The sequence below is a fragment of the Lissotriton helveticus genome, chromosome 6, assembly GCF_964261635.1.
Source record: "Lissotriton helveticus chromosome 6, aLisHel1.1, whole genome shotgun sequence".
Lineage (NCBI taxonomy): Eukaryota > Metazoa > Chordata > Amphibia > Caudata > Salamandridae > Lissotriton > Lissotriton helveticus.
In genome coordinates this window covers 1,087,658,586-1,087,680,361 of record NC_136067.1, presented here as the reverse complement: position 1 = coordinate 1,087,680,361, position 21,776 = coordinate 1,087,658,586, and the positions used below count along the sequence as shown (strand labels likewise).

At 45.8% G+C, this 21,776-nt stretch overlaps 22 non-coding genes across 22 annotated transcripts; 11 read left to right on the top strand and 11 right to left on the bottom strand.

Moving 5' to 3' along the window:
• Positions 1-714: 714 nt before the first annotated feature.
• LOC144764688 (U6 spliceosomal RNA) lies at positions 715-821 on the bottom strand. The gene has a single exon (XR_013596727.1). It is a non-coding gene; the product is annotated as a U6 spliceosomal RNA (small nuclear RNA).
• A 732-nt stretch (positions 822-1,553) lies between these two features.
• On the top strand, positions 1,554-1,626 carry TRNAR-ACG (transfer RNA arginine (anticodon ACG)). Its single transcript has one exon. It is a non-coding gene; the product is annotated as a tRNA-Arg (tRNA).
• Positions 1,627-2,651: 1,025 nt separating this feature from the next.
• LOC144764784 (U6 spliceosomal RNA) lies at positions 2,652-2,758 on the bottom strand. The gene has a single exon (XR_013596814.1). It is a non-coding gene; the product is annotated as a U6 spliceosomal RNA (small nuclear RNA).
• Positions 2,759-3,488: 730 nt separating this feature from the next.
• On the top strand, positions 3,489-3,561 carry TRNAR-ACG (transfer RNA arginine (anticodon ACG)). The gene has a single exon. It is a non-coding gene; the product is annotated as a tRNA-Arg (tRNA).
• Positions 3,562-4,586: 1,025 nt separating this feature from the next.
• LOC144764687 (U6 spliceosomal RNA) lies at positions 4,587-4,693 on the bottom strand. The gene has a single exon (XR_013596726.1). It is a non-coding gene; the product is annotated as a U6 spliceosomal RNA (small nuclear RNA).
• Positions 4,694-5,429: 736 nt separating this feature from the next.
• TRNAR-ACG (transfer RNA arginine (anticodon ACG)) lies at positions 5,430-5,502 on the top strand. The gene has a single exon. It is a non-coding gene; the product is annotated as a tRNA-Arg (tRNA).
• Positions 5,503-6,527: 1,025 nt separating this feature from the next.
• Positions 6,528-6,634, bottom strand: LOC144764686 (U6 spliceosomal RNA). The gene has a single exon (XR_013596725.1). It is a non-coding gene; the product is annotated as a U6 spliceosomal RNA (small nuclear RNA).
• A 730-nt stretch (positions 6,635-7,364) lies between these two features.
• TRNAR-ACG (transfer RNA arginine (anticodon ACG)) lies at positions 7,365-7,437 on the top strand. The gene has a single exon. It is a non-coding gene; the product is annotated as a tRNA-Arg (tRNA).
• A 1,025-nt stretch (positions 7,438-8,462) lies between these two features.
• Positions 8,463-8,569, bottom strand: LOC144764685 (U6 spliceosomal RNA). Its single transcript, XR_013596724.1, has one exon. It is a non-coding gene; the product is annotated as a U6 spliceosomal RNA (small nuclear RNA).
• Positions 8,570-9,301: 732 nt separating this feature from the next.
• Positions 9,302-9,374, top strand: TRNAR-ACG (transfer RNA arginine (anticodon ACG)). Its single transcript has one exon. It is a non-coding gene; the product is annotated as a tRNA-Arg (tRNA).
• Positions 9,375-10,399: 1,025 nt separating this feature from the next.
• On the bottom strand, positions 10,400-10,506 carry LOC144764684 (U6 spliceosomal RNA). Its single transcript, XR_013596723.1, has one exon. It is a non-coding gene; the product is annotated as a U6 spliceosomal RNA (small nuclear RNA).
• Positions 10,507-11,236: 730 nt separating this feature from the next.
• TRNAR-ACG (transfer RNA arginine (anticodon ACG)) lies at positions 11,237-11,309 on the top strand. Its single transcript has one exon. It is a non-coding gene; the product is annotated as a tRNA-Arg (tRNA).
• Positions 11,310-12,334: 1,025 nt separating this feature from the next.
• Positions 12,335-12,441, bottom strand: LOC144764683 (U6 spliceosomal RNA). Its single transcript, XR_013596722.1, has one exon. It is a non-coding gene; the product is annotated as a U6 spliceosomal RNA (small nuclear RNA).
• A 730-nt stretch (positions 12,442-13,171) lies between these two features.
• TRNAR-ACG (transfer RNA arginine (anticodon ACG)) lies at positions 13,172-13,244 on the top strand. The gene has a single exon. It is a non-coding gene; the product is annotated as a tRNA-Arg (tRNA).
• A 1,025-nt stretch (positions 13,245-14,269) lies between these two features.
• Positions 14,270-14,376, bottom strand: LOC144764681 (U6 spliceosomal RNA). Its single transcript, XR_013596721.1, has one exon. It is a non-coding gene; the product is annotated as a U6 spliceosomal RNA (small nuclear RNA).
• Positions 14,377-15,108: 732 nt separating this feature from the next.
• TRNAR-ACG (transfer RNA arginine (anticodon ACG)) lies at positions 15,109-15,181 on the top strand. Its single transcript has one exon. It is a non-coding gene; the product is annotated as a tRNA-Arg (tRNA).
• A 1,025-nt stretch (positions 15,182-16,206) lies between these two features.
• LOC144764679 (U6 spliceosomal RNA) lies at positions 16,207-16,313 on the bottom strand. The gene has a single exon (XR_013596720.1). It is a non-coding gene; the product is annotated as a U6 spliceosomal RNA (small nuclear RNA).
• Positions 16,314-17,045: 732 nt separating this feature from the next.
• Positions 17,046-17,118, top strand: TRNAR-ACG (transfer RNA arginine (anticodon ACG)). Its single transcript has one exon. It is a non-coding gene; the product is annotated as a tRNA-Arg (tRNA).
• Positions 17,119-18,143: 1,025 nt separating this feature from the next.
• Positions 18,144-18,250, bottom strand: LOC144764678 (U6 spliceosomal RNA). The gene has a single exon (XR_013596719.1). It is a non-coding gene; the product is annotated as a U6 spliceosomal RNA (small nuclear RNA).
• A 732-nt stretch (positions 18,251-18,982) lies between these two features.
• On the top strand, positions 18,983-19,055 carry TRNAR-ACG (transfer RNA arginine (anticodon ACG)). The gene has a single exon. It is a non-coding gene; the product is annotated as a tRNA-Arg (tRNA).
• Positions 19,056-20,080: 1,025 nt separating this feature from the next.
• LOC144764677 (U6 spliceosomal RNA) lies at positions 20,081-20,187 on the bottom strand. The gene has a single exon (XR_013596718.1). It is a non-coding gene; the product is annotated as a U6 spliceosomal RNA (small nuclear RNA).
• Positions 20,188-20,919: 732 nt separating this feature from the next.
• TRNAR-ACG (transfer RNA arginine (anticodon ACG)) lies at positions 20,920-20,992 on the top strand. The gene has a single exon. It is a non-coding gene; the product is annotated as a tRNA-Arg (tRNA).
• The last annotated feature ends 784 nt before the right edge of the window (positions 20,993-21,776 follow it).

Genomic DNA, 21,776 nt, shown 5'->3' with positions numbered 1-21,776 from the left:
GCTTACCCATTTACATTTGTGAGAGGGACAAACCAACTCCTTGTGGGCTGCAGGCTTACAACTGGTAGCCCCAGTAGCCAGGCAGAACCACAGTTAAGGAGAGAGAAGAAGTTGGTCCATTATTAGAGAAGAACCATGAGCATCTTGCCCTGCTACCTTCTTCCCCTCTCAGCCACGATCGGCCACGATCGGCCAAGACCTCTCTATTAGGGCGGAGGGTGAACATTTCTTGGACCTCAGAAACTTAGGGATGTAGACCCAATATGTCCTCCAAGCGCCTAGAGACCTGGTGCCCAATCTGGCGTGGTGTTTTTCAGCATACCCGACCAATCTGGTTGCAAGGCAGATTTTAACAGTACTGCTGAAAAGGGACTCCCAGGCATCCCTGAGGCCATCATTTGCATAGGCCCTGCCCTTCTCTTTATCCTGCTTCCCACAAAGCAACTCATCACTAGCAGCAGTATAGATTTGGAGGTGGTGAAGAATAATGACAGGGAGGCTGAAAAAGAGAAAGAAAAGTCCCAGAAGTCCAGCAGGCTTCCTTGTAAAATGCTGCTGGACATAGAGCGCACCTTCTTTACTGCAAGGCAAATACATTAAAAATGTTGAGGAGAGACAATTTAAAAATACATATTACATGACACAGGACTGGAACCTGCTTTATTATTTCAATAAGTCTTGAAAACAAAGAAGATTTCTCTCCTAAAAGCTGTTAAAAATATGGAACGCTTCACGAATTTGCGTGTCATCCTTGCGCAGGGGCCATGCTAATCTTCTCTGTATCGTTCCAATTTTAGTATATGTGCTGCCGAAGCGAGCACACTGTATTGATGAACTGACAATGTTTATAAACTCTCTAAATCCACAGTCTCTAGACATAGGGTGGCCTGGCAGAGATGCTCAGATGGCCTGTAAGCATTCAAATCTGAGCCAATGGGCAAAAATGTATGAAGAGTAGCAATCCATTATTCTTCACTGCATTCGTGGTCCAAGACTTCACACACCGTAAGTATGTAGATTATGCCAGGGTTGCAAAGGCTCATGGTTTGGGCTACAGACAAGGAGCATTGTGACATCACGCTGCCTGTGGAACTTTGATATTAAAGGCGAAACAGCTGCACAGTAGGTTAGGTGAAGTGCTCTGAGTGTGGAAAGGCAGCATGCTTGGGTCCCTGGACAAGGTGAGCCTACGACAAGGTGTCTGAATTTTAACCCCTATTGTAATATTAAACTCCCTTTTGTTGTACCCGCCTACTTACTAAGGAGTTCACAAGCTCAGCCCCACACAGACCTGGAGCTGATTATGTTAACCCAGAGTATTTAAGAAACTGAGCCTGATCTAAAAGATTTTCTTGGATCTAGGACCATTTTGCCTAGCTTTTAGGTCCTTCCTTCTCCTAAAGTCCTTTGTACAACTTAGGAAAACCTCATAGAACAGACTTTCAGGTGGTCAGATGGGTTTCCTTGTGCCTTCACACACACACACACACACACACACACACACACACGCTTTCTAGCCCTCTTAAGGACAACAAGATAGGTGCAAATACATAGGGCCAGTGGCGCAATGGATAACGCGTCTGACTACGGATCAGAAGATTGTAGGTTCGACTCCTATCTGGCTCGGAAGGGTTGTAGGTCTCTTTTTCATTATGTTCCTGTGGTATTCTTATTTACCTCAGACTTAATGTAGGTTCAATATTCTCCAGCAGGACTCATCCAGCAGTTGTTCCACGGTAGAGCTGCAGTAATAGGACCACGGCTAGTTAAACGTTTCCCATTTGCTGCTGGACTCTACATGACGGCCGTCACGTGGTGTGCTGCTTTTGTATTTCAACATGGGTCCCTGATTCTCTTAACTACATAAAAAAGCTTGTTGACAAAAGTGTGTGTGCGCGCGAGGGTCTGTGGACGCAGGCAGGTGTGTGCAATTGAATGCTTACCCATTTACATTTGTGAGAGGGACAAACCAACTCCTTGTGGGCTGCAGGCTTACAACTGGTAGCCCCAGTAGCCAGGCAGAACCACAGTTAAGGAGAGAGAGGAAGTTGGTCCATTATTAGAGAAGAACCATGAGCATCTTGCCCTGCTACCTTCTTCCCCTCTCAGCCACGATCGGCCACGATCGGCCAAGACCTCTCTATTAGGGCGGAGGGTGAACATTTCTTGGACCTCAGAAACTTAGGGATGTAGACCCAATATGTCCTCCAAGCGCCTAGAGACCTGGTGCCCAATCTGGCGTGGTGTTTTTCAGCATACCCGACCAATCTGGTTGCAAGGCAGATTTTAACAGTACTGCTGAAAAGGGACTCCCAGGCATCCCTGAGGCCATCATTTGCATAGGCCCTGCCCTTCTCTTTATCCTGCTTGCCACAAAGCAACTCATCACTAGCAGCAGTATAGATTTGGAGGTGGTGAAGAATAATGACAGGGAGGCTGAAAAAGAGAAAGAAAAGTCCCAGAAGTCCAGCAGGCTTCCTTGTAAAATGCTGCTGGACATAGAGCGCACCTTCTTTACTGCAAGGCAAATACATTAAAAATGTTGAGGAGAGACAATTTAAAAATACATATTACATGACACAGGACTGGAACCTGCTTTATTATTTCAATAAGTCTTGAAAACAAAGAAGATTTCTCTCCTAAAAGCTGTTAAAAATATGGAACGCTTCACGAATTTGCGTGTCATCCTTGCGCAGGGGCCATGCTAATCTTCTCTGTATCGTTCCAATTTTAGTATATGTGCTGCCGAAGCGAGCACTCTGTATTGATGAACTGACAATGTTTATAAACTCTCTAAATCCACAGTCTCTAGACATAGGGTGGCCTGGCAGAGATGCTCAGATGGCCAGTAAGCATTCAAATCTGAGCCAATGGGCAAAAATGTATGAAGAGTAGCAATCCATTATTCTTCACTGCATTCGTGGTCCAAGACTTCACACACCGTAAGTATGTAGATTATGCCAGGGTTGCAAAGGCTCATGGTTTGGGCTACAGACAAGGAGCATTGTGACATCACGCTGCCTGTGGAACTTTGATATTAAAGGCGAAACAGCTGCACAGTAGGTTAGGTGAAGTGCTCTGAGTGTGGAAAGGCAGCATGCTTGGGTCCCTGGACAAGGTGAGCCTACGACAAGGTGTCTGAATTTTAACCCCTATTGTAATATTAAACTCCCTTTTGTTGTACCCGCCTACTTACTAAGGAGTTCACAAGCTCAGCCCCACACAGACCTGGAGCTGATTATGTTAACCCAGAGTATTTAAGAAACTGAGCCTGATCTAAAAGATTTTCTTGGATCTAGGACCATTTTGCCTAGCTTTTAGGTCCTTCCTTCTCCTAAAGTCCTTTGTACAACTTAGGAAAACCTCATAGAACAGACTTTCAGGTGGTCAGATGGGTTTCCTTGTGCCTTCACACACACACACACACACACACACACACACACGCTTTCTAGCCCTCTTAAGGACAAAAAGATAGGTGCAAATACATAGGGCCAGTGGCGCAATGGATAACGCGTCTGACTACGGATCAGAAGATTGTAGGTTCGACTCCTATCTGGCTCGGAAGGGTTGTAGGTCTCTTTTTCATTATGTTCCTGTGGTATTCTTATTTACCTCAGACTTAATGTAGGTTCAATATTCTCCAGCAGGACTCATCCAGCAGTTGTTCCACGGTAGAGCTGCAGTAATGGGACCACGGCTAGTTAAACGTTTCCCATTTGCTGCTGGACTCTACATGACGGCCGTCACGTGGTGTGCTGCTTTTGTATTTCAACATGGGTCCCTGATTCTCTTAACTACATAAAAAAGCTTGTTGACAAAAGTGTGTGTGCGCGCGAGGGTCTGTGGACGCAGGCAGGTGTGTGCAATTGAATGCTTACCCATTTACATTTGTGAGAGGGACAAACCAACTCCTTGTGGGCTGCAGGCTTACAACTGGTAGCCCCAGTAGCCAGGCAGAACCACAGTTAAGGAGAGAGAGGAAGTTGGTCCATTATTAGAGAAGAACCATGAGCATCTTGCCCTGCTACCTTCTTCCCCTCTCAGCCACGATCGGCCACGATCGGCCAAGACCTCTCTATTAGGGCGGAGGGTGAACATTTCTTGGACCTCAGAAACTTAGGGATGTAGACCCAATATGTCCTCCAAGCGCCTAGAGACCTGGTGCCCAATCTGGCGTGGTGTTTTTCAGCATACCCGACCAATCTGGTTGCAAGGCAGATTTTAACAGTACTGCTGAAAAGGGACTCCCAGGCATCCCTGAGGCCATCATTTGCATAGGCCCTGCCCTTCTCTTTATCCTGCTTCCCACAAAGCAACTCATCACTAGCAGCAGTATAGATTTGGAGGTGGTGAAGAATAATGACAGGGAGGCTGAAAAAGAGAAAGAAAAGTCCCAGAAGTCCAGCAGGCTTCCTTGTAAAATGCTGCTGGACATAGAGCGCACCTTCTTTACTGCAAGGCAAATACATTAAAAATGTTGAGGAGAGACAATTTAAAAATACATATTACATGACACAGGACTGGAACCTGCTTTATTATTTCAATAAGTCTTGAAAACAAAGAAGATTTCTCTCCTAAAAGCTGTTAAAAATATGGAACGCTTCACGAATTTGCGTGTCATCCTTGCGCAGGGGCCATGCTAATCTTCTCTGTATCGTTCCAATTTTAGTATATGTGCTGCCGAAGCGAGCACACTGTATTGATGAACTGACAATGTTTATAAACTCTCTAAATCCACAGTCTCTAGACATAGGGTGGCCTGGCAGAGATGCTCAGATGGCCTGTAAGCATTCAAATCTGAGCCAATGGGCAAAAATGTATGAAGAGTAGCAATCCATTATTCTTCACTGCATTCGTGGTCCAAGACTTCACACACCGTAAGTATGTAGATTATGCCAGGGTTGCAAAGGCTCATGGTTTGGGCTACAGACAAGGAGCATTGTGACATCACGCTGCCTGTGGAACTTTGATATTAAAGGCGAAACAGCTGCACAGTAGGTTAGGTGAAGTGCTCTGAGTGTGGAAAGGCAGCATGCTTGGGTCCCTGGACAAGGTGAGCCTACGACAAGGTGTCTGAATTTTAACCCCTATTGTAATATTAAACTCCCTTTTGTTGTACCCGCCTACTTACTAAGGAGTTCACAAGCTCAGCCCCACACAGACCTGGAGCTGATTATGTTAACCCAGAGTATTTAAGAAACTGAGCCTGATCTAAAAGATTTTCTTGGATCTAGGACCATTTTGCCTAGCTTTTAGGTCCTTCCTTCTCCTAAAGTCCTTTGTACAACTTAGGAAAACCTCATAGAACAGACTTTCAGGTGGTCAGATGGGTTTCCTTGTGCCTTCACACACACACACACACACACACACACACACACACACACGCTTTCTAGCCCTCTTAAGGACAACAAGATAGGTGCAAATACATAGGGCCAGTGGCGCAATGGATAACGCGTCTGACTACGGATCAGAAGATTGTAGGTTCGACTCCTATCTGGCTCGGAAGGGTTGTAGGTCTCTTTTTCATTATGTTCCTGTGGTATTCTTATTTACCTCAGACTTAATGTAGGTTCAATATTCTCCAGCAGGACTCATCCAGCAGTTGTTCCACGGTAGAGCTGCAGTAATAGGACCACGGCTAGTTAAACGTTTCCCATTTGCTGCTGGACTCTACATGACGGCCGTCACGTGGTGTGCTGCTTTTGTATTTCAACATGGGTCCCTGATTCTCTTAACTACATAAAAAAGCTTGTTGACAAAAGTGTGTGTGCGCGCGAGGGTCTGTGGACGCAGGCAGGTGTGTGCAATTGAATGCTTACCCATTTACATTTGTGAGAGGGACAAACCAACTCCTTGTGGGCTGCAGGCTTACAACTGGTAGCCCCAGTAGCCAGGCAGAACCACAGTTAAGGAGAGAGAGGAAGTTGGTCCATTATTAGAGAAGAACCATGAGCATTTTGCCCTGCTACCTTCTTCCCCTCTCAGCCACGATCGGCCACGATCGGCCAAGACCTCTCTATTAGGGCGGAGGGTGAACATTTCTTGGACCTCAGAAACTTAGGGATGTAGACCCAATATGTCCTCCAAGCGCCTAGAGACCTGGTGCCCAATCTGGCGTGGTGTTTTTCAGCATACCCGACCAATCTGGTTGCAAGGCAGATTTTAACAGTACTGCTGAAAAGGGACTCCCAGGCATCCCTGAGGCCATCATTTGCATAGGCCCTGCCCTTCTCTTTATCCTGCTTCCCACAAAGCAACTCATCACTAGCAGCAGTATAGATTTGGAGGTGGTGAAGAATAATGACAGGGAGGCTGAAAAAGAGAAAGAAAAGTCCCAGAAGTCCAGCAGGCTTCCTTGTAAAATGCTGCTGGACATAGAGCGCACCTTCTTTACTGCAAGGCAAATACATTAAAAATGTTGAGGAGAGACAATTTAAAAATACATATTACATGACACAGGACTGGAACCTGCTTTATTATTTCAATAAGTCTTGAAAACAAAGAAGATTTCTCTCCTAAAAGCTGTTAAAAATATGGAACGCTTCACGAATTTGCGTGTCATCCTTGCGCAGGGGCCATGCTAATCTTCTCTGTATCGTTCCAATTTTAGTATATGTGCTGCCGAAGCGAGCACACTGTATTGATGAACTGACAATGTTTATAAACTCTCTAAATCCACAGTCTCTAGACATAGGGTGGCCTGGCAGAGATGCTCAGATGGCCAGTAAGCATTCAAATCTGAGCCAATGGGCAAAAATGTATGAAGAGTAGCAATCCATTATTCTTCACTGCATTCGTGGTCCAAGACTTCACACACCGTAAGTATGTAGATTATGCCAGGGTTGCAAAGGCTCATGGTTTGGGCTACAGACAAGGAGCATTGTGACATCACGCTGCCTGTGGAACTTTGATATTAAAGGCGAAACAGCTGCACAGTAGGTTAGGTGAAGTGCTCTGAGTGTGGAAAGGCAGCATGCTTGGGTCCCTGGACAAGGTGAGCCTACGACAAGGTGTCTGAATTTTAACCCCTATTGTAATATTAAACTCCCTTTTGTTGTACCCGCCTACTTACTAAGGAGTTCACAAGCTCAGCCCCACACAGACCTGGAGCTGATTATGTTAACCCAGAGTATTTAAGAAACTGAGCCTGATCTAAAAGATTTTCTTGGATCTAGGACCATTTTGCCTAGCTTTTAGGTCCTTCCTTCTCCTAAAGTCCTTTGTACAACTTAGGAAAACCTCATAGAACAGACTTTCAGGTGGTCAGATGGGTTTCCTTGTGCCTTCACACACACACACACACACACACACACACACACGCTTTCTAGCCCTCTTAAGGACAAAAAGATAGGTGCAAATACATAGGGCCAGTGGCGCAATGGATAACGCGTCTGACTACGGATCAGAAGATTGTAGGTTCGACTCCTATCTGGCTCGGAAGGGTTGTAGGTCTCTTTTTCATTATGTTCCTGTGGTATTCTTATTTACCTCAGACTTAATGTAGGTTCAATATTCTCCAGCAGGACTCATCCAGCAGTTGTTCCACGGTAGAGCTGCAGTAATGGGACCACGGCTAGTTAAACGTTTCCCATTTGCTGCTGGACTCTACATGACGGCCGTCACGTGGTGTGCTGCTTTTGTATTTCAACATGGGTCCCTGATTCTCTTAACTACATAAAAAAGCTTGTTGACAAAAGTGTGTGTGCGCGCGAGGGTCTGTGGACGCAGGCAGGTGTGTGCAATTGAATGCTTACCCATTTACATTTGTGAGAGGGACAAACCAACTCCTTGTGGGCTGCAGGCTTACAACTGGTAGCCCCAGTAGCCAGGCAGAACCACAGTTAAGGAGAGAGAAGAAGTTGGTCCATTATTAGAGAAGAACCATGAGCATCTTGCCCTGCTACCTTCTTCCCCTCTCAGCCACGATCGGCCACGATCGGCCAAGACCTCTCTATTAGGGCGGAGGGTGAACATTTCTTGGACCTCAGAAACTTAGGGATGTAGACCCAATATGTCCTCCAAGCGCCTAGAGACCTGGTGCCCAATCTGGCGTGGTGTTTTTCAGCATACCCGACCAATCTGGTTGCAAGGCAGATTTTAACAGTACTGCTGAAAAGGGACTCCCAGGCATCCCTGAGGCCATCATTTGCATAGGCCCTGCCCTTCTCTTTATCCTGCTTCCCACAAAGCAACTCATCACTAGCAGCAGTATAGATTTGGAGGTGGTGAAGAATAATGACAGGGAGGCTGAAAAAGAGAAAGAAAAGTCCCAGAAGTCCAGCAGGCTTCCTTGTAAAATGCTGCTGGACATAGAGCGCACCTTCTTTACTGCAAGGCAAATACATTAAAAATGTTGAGGAGAGACAATTTAAAAATACATATTACATGACACAGGACTGGAACCTGCTTTATTATTTCAATAAGTCTTGAAAACAAAGAAGATTTCTCTCCTAAAAGCTGTTAAAAATATGGAACGCTTCACGAATTTGCGTGTCATCCTTGCGCAGGGGCCATGCTAATCTTCTCTGTATCGTTCCAATTTTAGTATATGTGCTGCCGAAGCGAGCACACTGTATTGATGAACTGACAATGTTTATAAACTCTCTAAATCCACAGTCTCTAGACATAGGGTGGCCTGGCAGAGATGCTCAGATGGCCTGTAAGCATTCAAATCTGAGCCAATGGGCAAAAATGTATGAAGAGTAGCAATCCATTATTCTTCACTGCATTCGTGGTCCAAGACTTCACACACCGTAAGTATGTAGATTATGCCAGGGTTGCAAAGGCTCATGGTTTGGGCTACAGACAAGGAGCATTGTGACATCACGCTGCCTGTGGAACTTTGATATTAAAGGCGAAACAGCTGCACAGTAGGTTAGGTGAAGTGCTCTGAGTGTGGAAAGGCAGCATGCTTGGGTCCCTGGACAAGGTGAGCCTACGACAAGGTGTCTGAATTTTAACCCCTATTGTAATATTAAACTCCCTTTTGTTGTACCCGCCTACTTACTAAGGAGTTCACAAGCTCAGCCCCACACAGACCTGGAGCTGATTATGTTAACCCAGAGTATTTAAGAAACTGAGCCTGATCTAAAAGATTTTCTTGGATCTAGGACCATTTTGCCTAGCTTTTAGGTCCTTCCTTCTCCTAAAGTCCTTTGTACAACTTAGGAAAACCTCATAGAACAGACTTTCAGGTGGTCAGATGGGTTTCCTTGTGCCTTCACACACACACACACACACACACACACACACACACGCTTTCTAGCCCTCTTAAGGACAACAAGATAGGTGCAAATACATAGGGCCAGTGGCGCAATGGATAACGCGTCTGACTACGGATCAGAAGATTGTAGGTTCGACTCCTATCTGGCTCGGAAGGGTTGTAGGTCTCTTTTTCATTATGTTCCTGTGGTATTCTTATTTACCTCAGACTTAATGTAGGTTCAATATTCTCCAGCAGGACTCATCCAGCAGTTGTTCCACGGTAGAGCTGCAGTAATAGGACCACGGCTAGTTAAACGTTTCCCATTTGCTGCTGGACTCTACATGACGGCCGTCACGTGGTGTGCTGCTTTTGTATTTCAACATGGGTCCCTGATTCTCTTAACTACATAAAAAAGCTTGTTGACAAAAGTGTGTGTGCGCGCGAGGGTCTGTGGACGCAGGCAGGTGTGTGCAATTGAATGCTTACCCATTTACATTTGTGAGAGGGACAAACCAACTCCTTGTGGGCTGCAGGCTTACAACTGGTAGCCCCAGTAGCCAGGCAGAACCACAGTTAAGGAGAGAGAGGAAGTTGGTCCATTATTAGAGAAGAACCATGAGCATCTTGCCCTGCTACCTTCTTCCCCTCTCAGCCACGATCGGCCACGATCGGCCAAGACCTCTCTATTAGGGCGGAGGGTGAACATTTCTTGGACCTCAGAAACTTAGGGATGTAGACCCAATATGTCCTCCAAGCGCCTAGAGACCTGGTGCCCAATCTGGCGTGGTGTTTTTCAGCATACCCGACCAATCTGGTTGCAAGGCAGATTTTAACAGTACTGCTGAAAAGGGACTCCCAGGCATCCCTGAGGCCATCATTTGCATAGGCCCTGCCCTTCTCTTTATCCTGCTTGCCACAAAGCAACTCATCACTAGCAGCAGTATAGATTTGGAGGTGGTGAAGAATAATGACAGGGAGGCTGAAAAAGAGAAAGAAAAGTCCCAGAAGTCCAGCAGGCTTCCTTGTAAAATGCTGCTGGACATAGAGCGCACCTTCTTTACTGCAAGGCAAATACATTAAAAATGTTGAGGAGAGACAATTTAAAAATACATATTACATGACACAGGACTGGAACCTGCTTTATTATTTCAATAAGTCTTGAAAACAAAGAAGATTTCTCTCCTAAAAGCTGTTAAAAATATGGAACGCTTCACGAATTTGCGTGTCATCCTTGCGCAGGGGCCATGCTAATCTTCTCTGTATCGTTCCAATTTTAGTATATGTGCTGCCGAAGCGAGCACACTGTATTGATGAACTGACAATGTTTATAAACTCTCTAAATCCACAGTCTCTAGACATAGGGTGGCCTGGCAGAGATGCTCAGATGGCCAGTAAGCATTCAAATCTGAGCCAATGGGCAAAAATGTATGAAGAGTAGCAATCCATTATTCTTCACTGCATTCGTGGTCCAAGACTTCACACACCGTAAGTATGTAGATTATGCCAGGGTTGCAAAGGCTCATGGTTTGGGCTACAGACAAGGAGCATTGTGACATCACGCTGCCTGTGGAACTTTGATATTAAAGGCGAAACAGCTGCACAGTAGGTTAGGTGAAGTGCTCTGAGTGTGGAAAGGCAGCATGCTTGGGTCCCTGGACAAGGTGAGCCTACGACAAGGTGTCTGAATTTTAACCCCTATTGTAATATTAAACTCCCTTTTGTTGTACCCGCCTACTTACTAAGGAGTTCACAAGCTCAGCCCCACACAGACCTGGAGCTGATTATGTTAACCCAGAGTATTTAAGAAACTGAGCCTGATCTAAAAGATTTTCTTGGATCTAGGACCATTTTGCCTAGCTTTTAGGTCCTTCCTTCTCCTAAAGTCCTTTGTACAACTTAGGAAAACCTCATAGAACAGACTTTCAGGTGGTCAGATGGGTTTCCTTGTGCCTTCACACACACACACACACACACACACACACACACGCTTTCTAGCCCTCTTAAGGACAAAAAGATAGGTGCAAATACATAGGGCCAGTGGCGCAATGGATAACGCGTCTGACTACGGATCAGAAGATTGTAGGTTCGACTCCTATCTGGCTCGGAAGGGTTGTAGGTCTCTTTTTCATTATGTTCCTGTGGTATTCTTATTTACCTCAGACTTAATGTAGGTTCAATATTCTCCAGCAGGACTCATCCAGCAGTTGTTCCACGGTAGAGCTGCAGTAATGGGACCACGGCTAGTTAAACGTTTCCCATTTGCTGCTGGACTCTACATGACGGCCGTCACGTGGTGTGCTGCTTTTGTATTTCAACATGGGTCCCTGATTCTCTTAACTACATAAAAAAGCTTGTTGACAAAAGTGTGTGTGCGCGCGAGGGTCTGTGGACGCAGGCAGGTGTGTGCAATTGAATGCTTACCCATTTACATTTGTGAGAGGGACAAACCAACTCCTTGTGGGCTGCAGGCTTACAACTGGTAGCCCCAGTAGCCAGGCAGAACCACAGTTAAGGAGAGAGAGGAAGTTGGTCCATTATTAGAGAAGAACCATGAGCATCTTGCCCTGCTACCTTCTTCCCCTCTCAGCCACGATCGGCCACGATCGGCCAAGACCTCTCTATTAGGGCGGAGGGTGAACATTTCTTGGACCTCAGAAACTTAGGGATGTAGACCCAATATGTCCTCCAAGCGCCTAGAGACCTGGTGCCCAATCTGGCGTGGTGTTTTTCAGCATACCCGACCAATCTGGTTGCAAGGCAGATTTTAACAGTACTGCTGAAAAGGGACTCCCAGGCATCCCTGAGGCCATCATTTGCATAGGCCCTGCCCTTCTCTTTATCCTGCTTCCCACAAAGCAACTCATCACTAGCAGCAGTATAGATTTGGAGGTGGTGAAGAATAATGACAGGGAGGCTGAAAAAGAGAAAGAAAAGTCCCAGAAGTCCAGCAGGCTTCCTTGTAAAATGCTGCTGGACATAGAGCGCACCTTCTTTACTGCAAGGCAAATACATTAAAAATGTTGAGGAGAGACAATTTAAAAATACATATTACATGACACAGGACTGGAACCTGCTTTATTATTTCAATAAGTCTTGAAAACAAAGAAGATTTCTCTCCTAAAAGCTGTTAAAAATATGGAACGCTTCACGAATTTGCGTGTCATCCTTGCGCAGGGGCCATGCTAATCTTCTCTGTATCGTTCCAATTTTAGTATATGTGCTGCCGAAGCGAGCACACTGTATTGATGAACTGACAATGTTTATAAACTCTCTAAATCCACAGTCTCTAGACATAGGGTGGCCTGGCAGAGATGCTCAGATGGCCTGTAAGCATTCAAATCTGAGCCAATGGGCAAAAATGTATGAAGAGTAGCAATCCATTATTCTTCACTGCATTCGTGGTCCAAGACTTCACACACCGTAAGTATGTAGATTATGCCAGGGTTGCAAAGGCTCATGGTTTGGGCTACAGACAAGGAGCATTGTGACATCACGCTGCCTGTGGAACTTTGATATTAAAGGCGAAACAGCTGCACAGTAGGTTAGGTGAAGTGCTCTGAGTGTGGAAAGGCAGCATGCTTGGGTCCCTGGACAAGGTGAGCCTACGACAAGGTGTCTGAATTTTAACCCCTATTGTAATATTAAACTCCCTTTTGTTGTACCCGCCTACTTACTAAGGAGTTCACAAGCTCAGCCCCACACAGACCTGGAGCTGATTATGTTAACCCAGAGTATTTAAGAAACTGAGCCTGATCTAAAAGATTTTCTTGGATCTAGGACCATTTTGCCTAGCTTTTAGGTCCTTCCTTCTCCTAAAGTCCTTTGTACAACTTAGGAAAACCTCATAGAACAGACTTTCAGGTGGTCAGATGGGTTTCCTTGTGCCTTCACACACACACACACACACACACACACACACACGCTTTCTAGCCCTCTTAAGGACAAAAAGATAGGTGCAAATACATAGGGCCAGTGGCGCAATGGATAACGCGTCTGACTACGGATCAGAAGATTGTAGGTTCGACTCCTATCTGGCTCGGAAGGGTTGTAGGTCTCTTTTTCATTATGTTCCTGTGGTATTCTTATTTACCTCAGACTTAATGTAGGTTCAATATTCTCCAGCAGGACTCATCCAGCAGTTGTTCCACGGTAGAGCTGCAGTAATGGGACCACGGCTAGTTAAACGTTTCCCATTTGCTGCTGGACTCTACATGACGGCCGTCACGTGGTGTGCTGCTTTTGTATTTCAACATGGGTCCCTGATTCTCTTAACTACATAAAAAAGCTTGTTGACAAAAGTGTGTGTGCGCGCGAGGGTCTGTGGACGCAGGCAGGTGTGTGCAATTGAATGCTTACCCATTTACATTTGTGAGAGGGACAAACCAACTCCTTGTGGGCTGCAGGCTTACAACTGGTAGCCCCAGTAGCCAGGCAGAACCACAGTTAAGGAGAGAGAGGAAGTTGGTCCATTATTAGAGAAGAACCATGAGCATCTTGCCCTGCTACCTTCTTCCCCTCTCAGCCACGATCGGCCACGATCGGCCAAGACCTCTCTATTAGGGCGGAGGGTGAACATTTCTTGGACCTCAGAAACTTAGGGATGTAGACCCAATATGTCCTCCAAGCGCCTAGAGACCTGGTGCCCAATCTGGCGTGGTGTTTTTCAGCATACCCGACCAATCTGGTTGCAAGGCAGATTTTAACAGTACTGCTGAAAAGGGACTCCCAGGCATCCCTGAGGCCATCATTTGCATAGGCCCTGCCCTTCTCTTTATCCTGCTTCCCACAAAGCAACTCATCACTAGCAGCAGTATAGATTTGGAGGTGGTGAAGAATAATGACAGGGAGGCTGAAAAAGAGAAAGAAAAGTCCCAGAAGTCCAGCAGGCTTCCTTGTAAAATGCTGCTGGACATAGAGCGCACCTTCTTTACTGCAAGGCAAATACATTAAAAATGTTGAGGAGAGACAATTTAAAAATACATATTACATGACACAGGACTGGAACCTGCTTTATTATTTCAATAAGTCTTGAAAACAAAGAAGATTTCTCTCCTAAAAGCTGTTAAAAATATGGAACGCTTCACGAATTTGCGTGTCATCCTTGCGCAGGGGCCATGCTAATCTTCTCTGTATCGTTCCAATTTTAGTATATGTGCTGCCGAAGCGAGCACACTGTATTGATGAACTGACAATGTTTATAAACTCTCTAAATCCACAGTCTCTAGACATAGGGTGGCCTGGCAGAGATGCTCAGATGGCCTGTAAGCATTCAAATCTGAGCCAATGGGCAAAAATGTATGAAGAGTAGCAATCCATTATTCTTCACTGCATTCGTGGTCCAAGACTTCACACACCGTAAGTATGTAGATTATGCCAGGGTTGCAAAGGCTCATGGTTTGGGCTACAGACAAGGAGCATTGTGACATCACGCTGCCTGTGGAACTTTGATATTAAAGGCGAAACAGCTGCACAGTAGGTTAGGTGAAGTGCTCTGAGTGTGGAAAGGCAGCATGCTTGGGTCCCTGGACAAGGTGAGCCTACGACAAGGTGTCTGAATTTTAACCCCTATTGTAATATTAAACTCCCTTTTGTTGTACCCGCCTACTTACTAAGGAGTTCACAAGCTCAGCCCCACACAGACCTGGAGCTGATTATGTTAACCCAGAGTATTTAAGAAACTGAGCCTGATCTAAAAGATTTTCTTGGATCTAGGACCATTTTGCCTAGCTTTTAGGTCCTTCCTTCTCCTAAAGTCCTTTGTACAACTTAGGAAAACCTCATAGAACAGACTTTCAGGTGGTCAGATGGGTTTCCTTGTGCCTTCACACACACACACACACACACACACACACACACACGCTTTCTAGCCCTCTTAAGGACAACAAGATAGGTGCAAATACATAGGGCCAGTGGCGCAATGGATAACGCGTCTGACTACGGATCAGAAGATTGTAGGTTCGACTCCTATCTGGCTCGGAAGGGTTGTAGGTCTCTTTTTCATTATGTTCCTGTGGTATTCTTATTTACCTCAGACTTAATGTAGGTTCAATATTCTCCAGCAGGACTCATCCAGCAGTTGTTCCACGGTAGAGCTGCAGTAATAGGACCACGGCTAGTTAAACGTTTCCCATTTGCTGCTGGACTCTACATGACGGCCGTCACGTGGTGTGCTGCTTTTGTATTTCAACATGGGTCCCTGATTCTCTTAACTACATAAAAAAGCTTGTTGACAAAAGTGTGTGTGCGCGCGAGGGTCTGTGGACGCAGGCAGGTGTGTGCAATTGAATGCTTACCCATTTACATTTGTGAGAGGGACAAACCAACTCCTTGTGGGCTGCAGGCTTACAACTGGTAGCCCCAGTAGCCAGGCAGAACCACAGTTAAGGAGAGAGAGGAAGTTGGTCCATTATTAGAGAAGAACCATGAGCATCTTGCCCTGCTACCTTCTTCCCCTCTCAGCCACGATCGGCCACGATCGGCCAAGACCTCTCTATTAGGGCGGAGGGTGAACATTTCTTGGACCTCAGAAACTTAGGGATGTAGACCCAATATGTCCTCCAAGCGCCTAGAGACCTGGTGCCCAATCTGGCGTGGTGTTTTTCAGCATACCCGACCAATCTGGTTGCAAGGCAGATTTTAACAGTACTGCTGAAAAGGGACTCCCAGGCATCCCTGAGGCCATCATTTGCATAGGCCCTGCCCTTCTCTTTATCCTGCTTGCCACAAAGCAACTCATCACTAGCAGCAGTATAGATTTGGAGGTGGTGAAGAATAATGACAGGGAGGCTGAAAAAGAGAAAGAAAAGTCCCAGAAGTCCAGCAGGCTTCCTTGTAAAATGCTGCTGGACATAGAGCGCACCTTCTTTACTGCAAGGCAAATACATTAAAAATGTTGAGGAGAGACAATTTAAAAATACATATTACATGACACAGGACTGGAACCTGCTTTATTATTTCAATAAGTCTTGAAAACAAAGAAGATTTCTCTCCTAAAAGCTGTTAAAAATATGGAACGCTTCACGAATTTGCGTGTCATCCTTGCGCAGGGGCCATGCTAATCTTCTCTGTATCGTTCCAATTTTAGTATATGTGCTGCCGAAGCGAGCACACTGTATTGATGAACTGACAATGTTTATAAACTCTCTAAATCCACAGTCTCTAGACATAGGGTGGCCTGGCAGAGATGCTCAGATGGCCTGTAAGCATTCAAATCTGAGCCAATGGGCAAAAATGTATGAAGAGTAGCAATCCATTATTCTTCACTGCATTCGTGGTCCAAGACTTCACACACCGTAAGTATGTAGATTATGCCAGGGTTGCAAAGGCTCATGGTTTGGGCTACAGACAAGGAGCATTGTGACATCACGCTGCCTGTGGAACTTTGATATTAAAGGCGAAACAGCTGCACAGTAGGTTAGGTGAAGTGCTCTGAGTGTGGAAAGGCAGCATGCTTGGGTCCCTGGACAAGGTGAGCCTACGACAAGGTGTCTGAATTTTAACCCCTATTGTAATATTAAACTCCCTTTTGTTGTACCCGCCTACTTACTAAGGAGTTCACAAGCTCAGCCCCACACAGACCTGGAGCTGATTATGTTAACCCAGAGTATTTAAGAAACTGAGCCTGATCTAAAAGATTTTCTTGGATCTAGGACCATTTTGCCTAGCTTTTAGGTCCTTCCTTCTCCTAAAGTCCTTTGTACAACTTAGGAAAACCTCATAGAACAGACTTTCAGGTGGTCAGATGGGTTTCCTTGTGCCTTCACACACACACACACACACACACACACACACACACGCTTTCTAGCCCTCTTAAGGACAACAAGATAGGTGCAAATACATAGGGCCAGTGGCGCAATGGATAACGCGTCTGACTACGGATCAGAAGATTGTAGGTTCGACTCCTATCTGGCTCGGAAGGGTTGTAGGTCTCTTTTTCATTATGTTCCTGTGGTATTCTTATTTACCTCAGACTTAATGTAGGTTCAATATTCTCCAGCAGGACTCATCCAGCAGTTGTTCCACGGTAGAGCTGCAGTAATAGGACCACGGCTAGTTAAACGTTTCCCATTTGCTGCTGGACTCTACATGACGGCCGTCACGTGGTGTGCTGCTTTTGTATTTCAACATGGGTCCCTGATTCTCTTAACTACATAAAAAAGCTTGTTGACAAAAGTGTGTGTGCGCGCGAGGGTCTGTGGACGCAGGCAGGTGTGTGCAATTGAATGCTTACCCATTTACATTTGTGAGAGGGACAAACCAACTCCTTGTGGGCTGCAGGCTTACAACTGGTAGCCCCAGTAGCCAGGCAGAACCACAGTTAAGGAGAGAGAGGAAGTTGGTCCATTATTAGAGAAGAACCATGAGCATCTTGCCCTGCTACCTTCTTCCCCTCTCAGCCACGATCGGCCACGATCGGCCAAGACCTCTCTATTAGGGCGGAGGGTGAACATTTCTTGGACCTCAGAAACTTAGGGATGTAGACCCAATATGTCCTCCAAGCGCCTAGAGACCTGGTGCCCAATCTGGCGTGGTGTTTTTCAGCATACCCGACCAATCTGGTTGCAAGGCAGATTTTAACAGTACTGCTGAAAAGGGACTCCCAGGCATCCCTGAGGCCATCATTTGCATAGGCCCTGCCCTTCTCTTTATCCTGCTTCCCACAAAGCAACTCATCACTAGCAGCAGTATAGATTTGGAGGTGGTGAAGAATAATGACAGGGAGGCTGAAAAAGAGAAAGAAAAGTCCCAGAAGTCCAGCAGGCTTCCTTGTAAAATGCTGCTGGACATAGAGCGCACCTTCTTTACTGCAAGGCAAATACATTAAAAATGTTGAGGAGAGACAATTTAAAAATACATATTACATGACACAGGACTGGAACCTGCTTTATTATTTCAATAAGTCTTGAAAACAAAGAAGATTTCTCTCCTAAAAGCTGTTAAAAATATGGAACGCTTCACGAATTTGCGTGTCATCCTTGCGCAGGGGCCATGCTAATCTTCTCTGTATCGTTCCAATTTTAGTATATGTGCTGCCGAAGCGAGCACACTGTATTGATGAACTGACAATGTTTATAAACTCTCTAAATCCACAGTCTCTAGACATAGGGTGGCCTGGCAGAGATGCTCAGATGGCCTGTAAGCATTCAAATCTGAGCCAATGGGCAAAAATGTATGAAGAGTAGCAATCCATTATTCTTCACTGCATTCGTGGTCCAAGACTTCACACACCGTAAGTATGTAGATTATGCCAGGGTTGCAAAGGCTCATGGTTTGGGCTACAGACAAGGAGCATTGTGACATCACGCTGCCTGTGGAACTTTGATATTAAAGGCGAAACAGCTGCACAGTAGGTTAGGTGAAGTGCTCTGAGTGTGGAAAGGCAGCATGCTTGGGTCCCTGGACAAGGTGAGCCTACGACAAGGTGTCTGAATTTTAACCCCTATTGTAATATTAAACTCCCTTTTGTTGTACCCGCCTACTTACTAAGGAGTTCACAAGCTCAGCCCCACACAGACCTGGAGCTGATTATGTTAACCCAGAGTATTTAAGAAACTGAGCCTGATCTAAAAGATTTTCTTGGATCTAGGACCATTTTGCCTAGCTTTTAGGTCCTTCCTTCTCCTAAAGTCCTTTGTACAACTTAGGAAAACCTCATAGAACAGACTTTCAGGTGGTCAGATGGGTTTCCTTGTGCCTTCACACACACACACACACACACACACACACACACACGCTTTCTAGCCCTCTTAAGGACAACAAGATAGGTGCAAATACATAGGGCCAGTGGCGCAATGGATAACGCGTCTGACTACGGATCAGAAGATTGTAGGTTCGACTCCTATCTGGCTCGGAAGGGTTGTAGGTCTCTTTTTCATTATGTTCCTGTGGTATTCTTATTTACCTCAGACTTAATGTAGGTTCAATATTCTCCAGCAGGACTCATCCAGCAGTTGTTCCACGGTAGAGCTGCAGTAATAGGACCACGGCTAGTTAAACGTTTCCCATTTGCTGCTGGACTCTACATGACGGCCGTCACGTGGTGTGCTGCTTTTGTATTTCAACATGGGTCCCTGATTCTCTTAACTACATAAAAAAGCTTGTTGACAAAAGTGTGTGTGCGCGCGAGGGTCTGTGGACGCAGGCAGGTGTGTGCAATTGAATGCTTACCCATTTACATTTGTGAGAGGGACAAACCAACTCCTTGTGGGCTGCAGGCTTACAACTGGTAGCCCCAGTAGCCAGGCAGAACCACAGTTAAGGAGAGAGAGGAAGTTGGTCCATTATTAGAGAAGAACCATGAGCATCTTGCCCTGCTACCTTCTTCCCCTCTCAGCCACGATCGGCCACGATCGGCCAAGACCTCTCTATTAGGGCGGAGGGTGAACATTTCTTGGACCTCAGAAACTTAGGGATGTAGACCCAATATGTCCTCCAAGCGCCTAGAGACCTGGTGCCCAATCTGGCGTGGTGTTTTTCAGCATACCCGACCAATCTGGTTGCAAGGCAGATTTTAACAGTACTGCTGAAAAGGGACTCCCAGGCATCCCTGAGGCCATCATTTGCATAGGCCCTGCCCTTCTCTTTATCCTGCTTGCCACAAAGCAACTCATCACTAGCAGCAGTATAGATTTGGAGGTGGTGAAGAATAATGACAGGGAGGCTGAAAAAGAGAAAGAAAAGTCCCAGAAGTCCAGCAGGCTTCCTTGTAAAATGCTGCTGGACATAGAGCGCACCTTCTTTACTGCAAGGCAAATACATTAAAAATGTTGAGGAGAGACAATTTAAAAATACATATTACATGACACAGGACTGGAACCTGCTTTATTATTTCAATAAGTCTTGAAAACAAAGAAGATTTCTCTCCTAAAAGCTGTTAAAAATATGGAACGCTTCACGAATTTGCGTGTCATCCTTGCGCAGGGGCCATGCTAATCTTCTCTGTATCGTTCCAATTTTAGTATATGTGCTGCCGAAGCGAGCACACTGTATTGATGAACTGACAATGTTTATAAACTCTCTAAATCCACAGTCTCTAGACATAGGGTGGCCTGGCAGAGATGCTCAGATGGCCTGTAAGCATTCAAATCTGAGCCAATGGGCAAAAATGTATGAAGAGTAGCAATCCATTATTCTTCACTGCATTCGTGGTCCAAGACTTCACACACCGTAAGTATGTAGATTATGCCAGGGTTGCAAAGGCTCATGGTTTGGGCTACAGACAAGGAGCATTGTGACATCACGCTGCCTGTGGAACTTTGATATTAAAGGCGAAACAGCTGCACAGTAGGTTAGGTGAAGTGCTCTGAGTGTGGAAAGGCAGCATGCTTGGGTCCCTGGACAAGGTGAGCCTACGACAAGGTGTCTGAATTTTAACCCCTATTGTAATATTAAACTCCCTTTTGTTGTACCCGCCTACTTACTAAGGAGTTCACAAGCTCAGCCCCACACAGACCTGGAGCTGATTATGTTAACCCAGAGTATTTAAGAAACTGAGCCTGATCTAAAAGATTTTCTTGGATCTAGGACCATTTTGCCTAGCTTTTAGGTCCTTCCTTCTCCTAAAGTCCTTTGTACAACTTAGGAAAACCTCATAGAACAGACTTTCAGGTGGTCAGATGGGTTTCCTTGTGCCTTCACACACACACACACACACACACACACACACACACGCTTTCTAGCCCTCTTAAGGACAACAAGATAGGTGCAAATACATAGGGCCAGTGGCGCAATGGATAACGCGTCTGACTACGGATCAGAAGATTGTAGGTTCGACTCCTATCTGGCTCGGAAGGGTTGTAGGTCTCTTTTTCATTATGTTCCTGTGGTATTCTTATTTACCTCAGACTTAATGTAGGTTCAATATTCTCCAGCAGGACTCATCCAGCAGTTGTTCCACGGTAGAGCTGCAGTAATAGGACCACGGCTAGTTAAACGTTTCCCATTTGCTGCTGGACTCTACATGACGGCCGTCACGTGGTGTGCTGCTTTTGTATTTCAACATGGGTCCCTGATTCTCTTAACTACATAAAAAAGCTTGTTGACAAAAGTGTGTGTGCGCGCGAGGGTCTGTGGACGCAGGCAGGTGTGTGCAATTGAATGCTTACCCATTTACATTTGTGAGAGGGACAAACCAACTCCTTGTGGGCTGCAGGCTTACAACTGGTAGCCCCAGTAGCCAGGCAGAACCACAGTTAAGGAGAGAGAGGAAGTTGGTCCATTATTAGAGAAGAACCATGAGCATCTTGCCCTGCTACCTTCTTCCCCTCTCAGCCACGATCGGCCACGATCGGCCAAGACCTCTCTATTAGGGCGGAGGGTGAACATTTCTTGGACCTCAGAAACTTAGGGATGTAGACCCAATATGTCCTCCAAGCGCCTAGAGACCTGGTGCCCAATCTGGCGTGGTGTTTTTCAGCATACCCGACCAATCTGGTTGCAAGGCAGATTTTAACAGTACTGCTGAAAAGGGACTCCCAGGCATCCCTGAGGCCATCATTTGCATAGGCCCTGCCCTTCTCTTTATCCTGCTTGCCACAAAGCAACTCATCACTAGCAGCAGTATAGATTTGGA